The sequence below is a fragment of the Octodon degus genome, unplaced genomic scaffold (assembly GCF_000260255.1).
Source record: "Octodon degus isolate 3935 unplaced genomic scaffold, OctDeg1.0 scaffold00012, whole genome shotgun sequence".
NCBI classification, from domain to species: domain Eukaryota; kingdom Metazoa; phylum Chordata; class Mammalia; order Rodentia; family Octodontidae; genus Octodon; species Octodon degus.
The window spans coordinates 8,090,707-8,100,863 of NW_004524588.1; the positions used below are offsets into that span (position 1 = coordinate 8,090,707).

Below are 10,157 nucleotides of genomic sequence, written 5' to 3' on the forward strand. Positions count from 1 at the left end.
GTCAAGTATTAAGACCCAACAACATGCTATGTACAAGAAACATATCTAACACAAGAAGAAATTCAGGGTGGAACTTAAAAGATGGAAAACAATATTGCATGCTACAAGATCCCAGACAAATGCAGGATTAGCTATTCTATTTTCAGAAAATGGGCACTGTTGAATTACACAAGAAATTTAGTGAAGAACTACTGCCAGAGATGCTAAAACCCTTCAATGTAACAGAAAGGAAAACATTACTTCCAAAATCATTCCTGGAAGAAATCTCATCTTACTAAAAAGCTTTGGCACAACTGAATAAATCACCAGTGGAGCAGAAAGACAACCAACAGTTGGGGAAAAATTTTAGCCAATTGTCTCTCAGACAAATGACTTATATATCAAACATATAAAGAACTGAAAAAAATTAGGCCTTTAATTGAAAGACCCAATAAAAATTGGCATCTGAGATGAATATGCACTTCACAGGTAAAGAAACACAAACAAAATAAATATATGATAAATGTTCAACATCATTGATTATTACAGAGATGCAAATTAAAATGACTCTGAGATTTCATCTTACTCCAGAAAAAATGGTTATCACCAAGAAATCAACAATAACAAGTACTGTATCGCTTATGGGGGGAAGAGGAATCCTTCTCTACTGTTGGTGGAAATGAAACATCTGTGACTGAGTTTTCCCTTTGAAAAAATTCTTGTCATTTGACAATATTTTTGGTATATTTTGGCCCTTATTTTCTCTTTCAGGTTCTCATACCAAGGATTTCACTTGTGAGTATAAACTGGTGAAATGACTGGAAATCTGTATGAAGACTCCTAAAAACTAGGATTAGATGTCCCATTCCCCTCAGCTATTTTTGTTTTGGGTATCTTCCTGATAGAATTAAAAGCACTATCCTGCAGCTGTATATTTGTGCCTATGTTTATAGCAGTACAATTGTAATAGCTAAATCTTGGAAACAACCAAATGCCTGTCAACCAAGGAATTGATAAAGAAAAAAATATGTGCTCTTTTCATATCATGAAATTATATTAGAGGTATTTTTTAATTGAGAAAATTAGTGAATATAAAAAGACTCATTGAAAGTGTATCAAGAAAACTAATAATCATTTGCATAAATTGCTCAAAAGAAAATATAATTTTAGTACAAAACTATTGAACAGATTCTACAGATTCTACAGACATTAAAAACAAAACAAGAACATATTAATATAATTTTAAACTAATAAATTTGACAGCTGAAATGAAATTGCCAAATTCTTTTTAAGAATTTACCAAATGTAATCAAAGAAAAATTTAAATACTTGAAAATCTCATTTAAATTAAAGAAATGGAAATAATAGATTTTACAAGGAAAACTATGTGGAATAGCTGATTAATTCTAGTTCATTCTTAAAGAAGAATCATTGTCACTTCATTGCAAATAGTTTTACAAAACAGAGGAGAAAATAATTTTGAACTGTTTCAAAGAGATCAATAAAATCTCACACTGAAGTGAGATAATGCACAAAAACTATAGAATCCCTCAAGTCCATGTATTCAGAAACACATTTAATGTCTATTAAAATCAAACTAGTAATACCTAAATAAAGGTAATATTTTATCCCTAACTGGACTTATCATTAGCACAGAAAAATTATTATAAAAGTTGAGGATAACATCATATAACAAAATAAAAGAGAAAAACAGGTAACTTTAAAAGATGCAGAAAAAAGTTCAAAATAAAAATATAGGACTAAAAATGGAGCACCTTAATCTGATTAAGAATATGCAAAGATAAAATGAAACAGCTGTCATTGTATTATCACCAGTAGATTATGTTGAAAACTATATGAATGTATTGTAGGAGTGTTTCTATCTGGAGTTTTTGTTGTTTTAGATTATTATGTATTTATGTTTATCTTTATAACACTATAACTGATGACTGAAAATTTTTAGTAAGGTTTAAAATAAGGAAGTGTGACTTTTCCAATTTTGATCTTCTTTTTCAAGATTATTTCGATTGATGGCAGAGGACTCTAACACCTACCACTGAGCATGTAGTTTCTCTGGGTTATTCATGTATAGCCTCTATTACATTGATGCAATTTCCAACTCTTTCTAGAGTTTTGTTTTAACATTTCTTAAGTTTTGGTATTTGTCTTTTCATTATAATAGATCTCAGGGCCAACCAAATAGCTCAGTGAATTAAAGTGCCTGCAAGCAGGCACAGGGGCCAAGGGTTCAATCCCTGGGCCTACTGTGCCAGCCCCACCCCAGGGGGCATGGTGAGAGGGCGATTGAGACTGGGCATGGTGGCATGCGCCTATAATCCCAGCTCTTGGGAGGCTGTAAACAGGTGGATCACTACGAGTCTGATCCAGTAGCGAGACCCTGAACACCTTGTAGACCTTTCCCTAAAAGTACAAAAAAAAATTATCTCTATTTCCTAATTTTTTGGTTATTTGTATTCATATATTATGGTACTGAGGTTGAATCCAGGGTCATCACACACAGATATATCCCCAATCCCACCCTTTTTGCTGACATTTGTTAGTACGTGTTTGCAGGACATAATGATTACATTCACAGTAGGGAATTAGTATATGTAATTTTCCACCTCCCATGTATCCTTTTCATTCTTCCAGAAAAAGATTCATTCGGTTATCTTATAATACCTTATAAAATTTGTTACCCCACATACAGACTATAAACCTGATTAAGAGATCAAAGAACATATGAAACATGTAAGACTGGCACAACTCTTTACTTTTTAGTTTTCCTTTTGAGATAGGATCTTGCTAAGTCCATAAATTGTTCACTATAGGCTTGGACTTGTAACCCTTTGCATCAGCCATTCAGAGTGCTGAAACTGTAGGCACGCAGCACCACATCTCATTGCTATTTCTTCTTTAAATTGTTTGTTATTTAAAATGGTATGATTGAATTTCCAAAAGCTTGTGAGTTTTCAGCTTTCCTTTTATTACTGATTTCTACCTTCATCTTGTGTGAACACACTATGTGTGTCTCAATGTTTCAAAGTATGTTGGGATGTCATTTGTAGCCTCATACCTACTTTATCTCTGAAATGTCTTCTGTGTCCCGGCAAAGCATATTGTACTCTTGTGTGGAATATTCTATATATGTAGGTACTAAGTGAAAAATAATATTTTTGACTAAAGTTTTAAAGAATATATTAGACTGTTAAATCACATAGAAATAAATAGTTGAACTGCAAACCATTGCTAAGAGAATACCAGCTTTTATATTTGCCCCTTGGATTTTTTTCTGATACTCTGATTTTTGTGAATATAGTTTTTGGCTATTGTCCAGTACCTTTTAATTTTTACCTGGAGGATTCTCTTTAATATTTCTTTTCCTACAGATCTAAATAATGATAATGAACCCACTCAGCTATTGGTGTACTTTGTTCATATTTAAAGGACACTTGCTGAATATTACTTTCTTGGTTCACATTTTGAAATTTTAATATATTAGGCTGCTTTCCTCTGACCTCCAACATTTCTGATGAAAGACTTTTTAAAAACTCTTACTGAGAGTCCCACATATGTTATGAATTGTATTGCTTTCAGGATCAGTTTTTGACATTGATTTTCAGCAGATTGTGATGTGTTTCAGGATGGATTTCTTTCAGTCATACTATTCAGAGTTCATAGAGATTCTTTGATATTTATACTCATGTCTTTCATCAATTTTTAGAAGCTCATGGTTTTTTTTTCATATAGTCACTGTTTCTCTTTCTTTTCTCTAAAACTTTTATCTTTCTTTTGTTCCCTTTGGAAGCATTTCTCAAGTTGCTAATGATCTGTGTACTTTTCTTTAACATTTTTATGTTTGATCTCCAGACTGTGTCTACACTGAGGGTCAACCTGAGGTAAAAGCTGAAAGTCTTTCTGGTTGTCTTAGAGCTTTTCTATGGGGTGTCTTGTGACTTCCTAATTCCCTGTATACCATATTTTTTGTTTGTTTGTTTTTCTTTCTTTTTCTTTTTTTTTTTTCAGAACTGGGGGTTGAACTCAGGCCCTTGCTATTGCTAAGCAAGCACTTATTCTACTGAGCTATCTCCCTGGGCAGCCATTATTTTTTGGATGCTTTATCTTAAGACAAAGACAACAATGGTTTGTTATCACTGTTTCTGTATCCACAAGCAGAAACAGTTTGTGATTCTAAAAATAAGAATCATTATTTGGATGTCAGTGTCCTTATTTAGTCAGAGTTATTCAGAAACAATTAATAAGATATATGAAATAGATATTCATATAAATGTATATAAATACAAAAAAATTTTATGAAATTATTTCACATGAATATGAAGTAGTGCAAGTCCAAGGAACTGTAGAATTAGTAGACGAACTGGACATCCAGGAAGAGCTAATGATTTGGTTTGATCAAACTCACAAAGCAAGTAAAACATTCTCTCATTTGAGGAGCTTCTGGCTTTCTCTTGGTGAGTTGTTTGTACATTAGAGAAAGCAATCAGTTTTATTTAATCTATCAAAGCAAATGTCAGTGCGTCTTAAACACTGTCACAGAAACACTAAGAATAATACTACACTGATCTCTGAACATCTCATGGTTCATTGTGTGACATAAAATCAGCCAGTACACTCACATGAGCTCTTTCAGCCTGGGAACAACCTTATACCTACTGCCCAGTCAGAATGTGGAAATGGGTTGTTGCTACTCAGATAGTTCCTAACAATTATGAAAAACAATACAAGTTTGCTTTCTAAGACTTCATTTAAAAAGTAGAAGCCAAAGTTCCAAAATTGTTACAGTGATACATTTTGTTTGGGTGGGGAGACTGATTCCTCGTATATCCTACTCTACCATTTTCCCAAAATTCTCTTGTACATATGCCAATTGTTGACTTAATATTTTATACAGTAAGTACTACATTACTGTTTGTTTCAGCTTGGTTGTATTTACTTGGATAATATTGAAGTCTGTTTTGAAAAGAAGTGGAATTACTGGTTGGCAATTTATTCATTTAGAGGATGATTTAAAAACATTTTGGTAAAGATTCTAATATGCAGGGTGTGGTGGTTCAAGCCTATATTAGTCTCAGACCTCCAGAGAATGGGTGGCTGAGGCAGGAGGATCATGATTTCAAGGCCAACCTGAGCTACATAGTAAGGTGGCATCTCAAACAAAAGATAACATTATTTAATTCTAATTTATTTCTATTACTCATATGTAGCCATTCATAAACCTACGTAAATATCTTGAATTATTCAAAGTAGTCTCTTCAGTGATTAATGAACAATAAGTATTGGGGACATAATTTTGCCAATATATTTTCAATGTAATTGATAGAGATACTGGAGTGGATGGCCTTGATGTATTTTACATAGATGTGGAGGGACAGAATACTAAAAAGAAAATCAAAAGACTTTTCAAATTCCCACCTTTTCATGTTACCCATTGCTTTCCTGTTTTCTTTTTTACAGTAATTTATTTAAGCCTGTCTTTCAGGAGACAGACTCCTTAAATTTATTTATATTATATGATATTTAAAATAGGCAGAAACTGAATTTTGTTTCCCTATAATTAATATACTGAAACCCTGACCTCCAAAGTATATGTACTTTGAGATAGTACCTATTGGGGCTTACCAAGGGGTTAAATGACGTTATAAAGAGATCCTTAATCCAATAGCAGGGGATGTTATGTATGCAAAAGATGCTGACCTCAGTGTCTCTCAGAACTCAACACACACACACAAGCAGAGAGAGAGAGAGAGAGAGAGAGAGAGAGAGAGAGAGAGAGAGAGAGAGGCCTCACCAGTGATATGCCTTCCTTTCTTACTAAAAGACCTCAGAATTATGACATAATAAAAGTTTGCAATATACATCAAGCTGGTGATATTTTACTGTAACACATGGAACAAACTCTGCTGTTTACATTTTCACTCCTTTGCAAGCTACTCCAGTCTCTTTTGACAGTGATGTCTCTTTGGCATGATTTCTGCTCCTGTCTGCATCCTTTTACCATGTTAATTGCACTTATTTTTTAAAGTCTTTATACCTGTTTCTTTATAGCATTTTTATTTTTTGGTAAGGAAGGATTATTATTCATAATTCTATTTGCTTTTCACTATTTTAAAAATATGACTTATTGTTGTGTGGTTTTTTTTTTTCTGTAAAGACATTTATTTATTTATTTTTATTTATTGCTTTTTAAACTCAGCTGTATTTATTACCGCTGAAAGCAGTGTGTGACCTGGGCCCTCCACTTCCATTCCCAGGCCTTGTTCTGAATAATTTTTGAAACAGCTCTGCAGTATCCCTAGGAAGTTGTCTCTCCCTTGAAGCAGTACTTTCTTTGGAAGAGGAGAAAACCCTTGTACCCTGCACCAAGAAAAATGCATTCTAGGAGGGTTCATGTGTCTTACTCCTTGCTGTCCAAGTGGAAGGTACGTATTTAGTTTCAACTTGGATTTCACGATTGGGCTAACCTCAAGGTGTCCAGACTATTATCTTCTTTTGGTCTGTTTATTTTCTTGACTCCATGAAATTAACAGGTATTTTTGCTTTTAAGATTCCCACTTCTTATTACACAATGTAGTAGTTGTTCATTTATTCTTAATGTGAATAGATTGTATAGGGTATTACATTTTATAGATATGTAAATTGATACTTAAAAAATCTGTCCGTGTCTCTAGAACTCCCTTAGGTCACTTTGGTTGGAGTTTTAAGTCATATAATACTTCACATTTTGAGTTTTTACTTACTAAAATTGTGAACTTTTTTTTCTGATTGTTCATTATCTAAATAACTTGTTCTGCATTTTTAAATATTTTTGTATCATACTGAACAGGAAAGATGTCTATATAAATTTAATTTCCCATATCAAATGGAAATCTTTCTAACCTCTTGGAGTCTATATTTCAAGATGTATAACAAGAAGACATATTCTTGCTAATATGTCTTCATGAAGGCAAAGTGAACTACCATCAATTAAAGGCTTGTTATGTTTCCTGGTGAATTGGAAATTGGAAATTTTGTTCATTAGTGTCCTAACTCACAGCAACACATACTTAAATTATAAGGTATGAACCTACCAAAACTCAGCACTTGAGAAATGATATCGTTCACTTTAAATTTTTTTTCTAGTGAAGCATTTTTTCCTAAATATCCAAAATACATAGTAAAATTCTAAGATTAAATGGTTCTTGTACTATTTGCATCTTTCTTTCTTTTTTCTTTCTTTCTTTCTTTCTTTCTTTCTTTCTTTCTTTCTTTTCTTTTCTTTTTTTCTTTTGTATTTTAGGGAAGGGTCTATAGGATGTTTAGGATCTCACTACTAGATCAGACTCATAGTGATCTGCCTGTTTACAGCCTCTCAAGAACTGGGATTACAGGTGCATGCCACCACACCCTGTCTCAATTGTCATCTGAGTGTGCCCCGGGTACAGGGCCAGCATGGCAGGCTCAGGGATAGAACCCCTGCCCCTGTGCCTGCTTGCAGTCACTTAAATCTGCTGAGCTATTCGGCCGGCCCTTATTTGCATTTTTCTAATTTCTCTTATGTATTTTAGTATTTTGGGTACTTTGCTCTAATTTCTGGGACAAATTACCCAGCACCCAAAATTAAGGAAGGAACGGTTTCTTTAGCTCACAGTTCATACAAGTTTCAATCCATAAGTTGTTGGCTCCAAGGAAAACTGGCACATGGCAGAGGGCAGCAGTTCATGGTGGTAGAAACAGCAAAACAGCAAAAGCAAAAATGGAGAAGCAATGGCAGAGAGAGAGAGAGACTCTTTCCCTTCCTTATTCAGGTTATTCATCCCAGGCCTGTATAGCACTCACACTCATAATCCAGGCAATGATCACACCCATAATCCCAGCATGGGCTCACTAATTAATCTCAAACTGTAAAGGGCTGGCCACAATGACTTGAAGTTTTGTAAGAACATCTTGGTACAAACCATAACATTTAGCGTTCTTGTTGATGTGCTGTGTGTTGGGCTAGTGTATGAGGTTTGCAATTTTGCACAAAGATCTCATGCAGAAGTCTCCCATGTGCTGTATTCTGCTAAACCCATTTCTGTCAATGCATTTTTAATTTTCCTTATACAACATTGATAACTAATGAATAGATTTTTAAATCTTGAAATTGTAGGAGAGAGGTAGTTAGGACTGAGGGCAGATGATTTGTAATTCAGAACTTCTGATTTTTTTACTAATTCACTTTAATGCTTCTAAAAATCTATATATACGCATATTGTCTTCCTTTTATTGATTCAAATAGTTACAAATCATCTGAGTATGAAAACAGAAACGTTGTGGAATCTTTATTTTTAAGGGAACTAGATGGAAAAAAAAGAAAGAAGTGAGAGAGAAAAAGTGAATCCATTGAATTAAACTAATAAATAATTAAGAGTAGGTAAAACAACAATGTTCACACATTTTTAATTTAAAAGCTGCTCATTCCTTTTAAAATTCATTTAGATCTGCAATTATTTAAACTGCGAGCTGTGCACCGAAGAGAGTGTAAAACTATAGATTTTAAGATTGTAGCTGGAGGTAATATATAAATCCAATTGATCAGTCTGGCAGAGAATTGACGCCACAATTTGTACCCAGTGGCATTTTCTCCCTGTTCCTCAACTGACTTTAGAACATTATCAGAAAGTCAATACGATACGCCAATAGGGTGAAATACTTTCAACCATAAGTCCTTGTTCTGATTAAAAACTTAGGTGCTTGCACTGTGGAGAAGAATGCACAGACAGTCTGACTCCACCTCCTAATGTTTGTATTAGAAAGAACCCGACTTGAGTTTACTCCAAGTTTTCAATATCCCCAAGTGATAGTCAAAGCAGTAGCACAGGGTACCTGTCTTTTCAGGGGGAAAAAAAAAGAAAAAGAAAAATGACACCCAGAGGGAAAGGATAGTGTATACCGGCTCTGTAGCCTGCTTTTAGTCATTCTCCAGCAGCTTGCTGGCTCCATTTGTTTTCCTGATGTTCTGCTCAAGTTACCTTTAAAATTCGCTCTTGATTTCATGTTTTGATTCTTTCTCTTTTAATTTATTAATGCGCCTACTATTTCAGCATTATCTTTTGAGCTAGTTACCTTTTGTGAGTATCCATTCCCATAAAGCTACTGAGAAAGTTTTACTGCCTTTCATTGCATTAAGTAAAAATTCAATTCTGAAACTTTAAGTCACAGATTGCTATTCTCTAACAGCACAAAGCATGAGAAGACCCCTGTGTGTTTTATCCTTAATAAATGTACTCAACTTCTTGACAGATATTAAGCAAAGTTTTATATACATAAATACATATGATCTAACTTTTACATACATTATATGTGCATATATTAACTGAGGTTTGAATTCCACACAGTGCTACACAGTAGATTCCAGAGTCCTCATTTAGGCTTGGGTAGGGTAATATCCAGGGGCACATGCTATGTTATGGTTTGGATAGAAAATGGCCCAAAGACCTCACGTATTCAGAAAAGTTTTGGACTACGGAGTGTGGAGTTGACTTGCTGTTAGGAGTTAAGGTATCAGAAGGGGCAAATCACATAAGATGTCATGTGGAAAAGCATATCTGCCTTCCTGGCTCCTCGCTTCTCTTCCTGCTTTCTTGCTCACCATGATAGGATGGCCTTCTCCACCTTGCCCTTCTTCATTTGATCTCAGCCAAAAGTGAGCATCATGGTCTTCTTGAATCAGAGTAGCTGATTATGTACTAAAATCACGTGGTCAAATTAACCTCTCCTCTTTTCAACTGGTGGTGTCAAACATAGTGTTTCAGTGATAAGGAAATATATAGACTTATATGTGCTGCTTACCACATTTTATAGCGAAGAGGTAAAATATTTTTGTGGTAGACAATTGAGTTATACCTCATCTTGATAATTTTCAATATTTTCCCCCACAGGATTTCTTTAATTTTGGAACTTGTAAGACAAGGAAAAACATATTATAAGGGCCAGCCAAATAGCTCAAGGGATTAAAGCGCCTGCAAGCAAGAGCAGGGACCAGAGTTCAATGCCAAGGCATGTCATGCCGGCCCTGCCCCCAGGGTGCGCTGAGGCATTGAGACTGGGCATGGTGGTGCATGTTTGTAATCCCAGCTCTTGGGAGGCTGTAAACAGGCGGACCACTATGAGTCCAACCTAGTAGTGAAACCCTGAAC

The 10,157-nt window shown here is 34.6% G+C and overlaps 1 pseudogene; it reads left to right on the plus strand.

Moving 5' to 3' along the window:
* LOC101593000 overlaps nucleotides 1–10,157 on the plus strand; it is a 107,370-nt pseudogene that overhangs the window by 45,946 nt on the left and 51,267 nt on the right.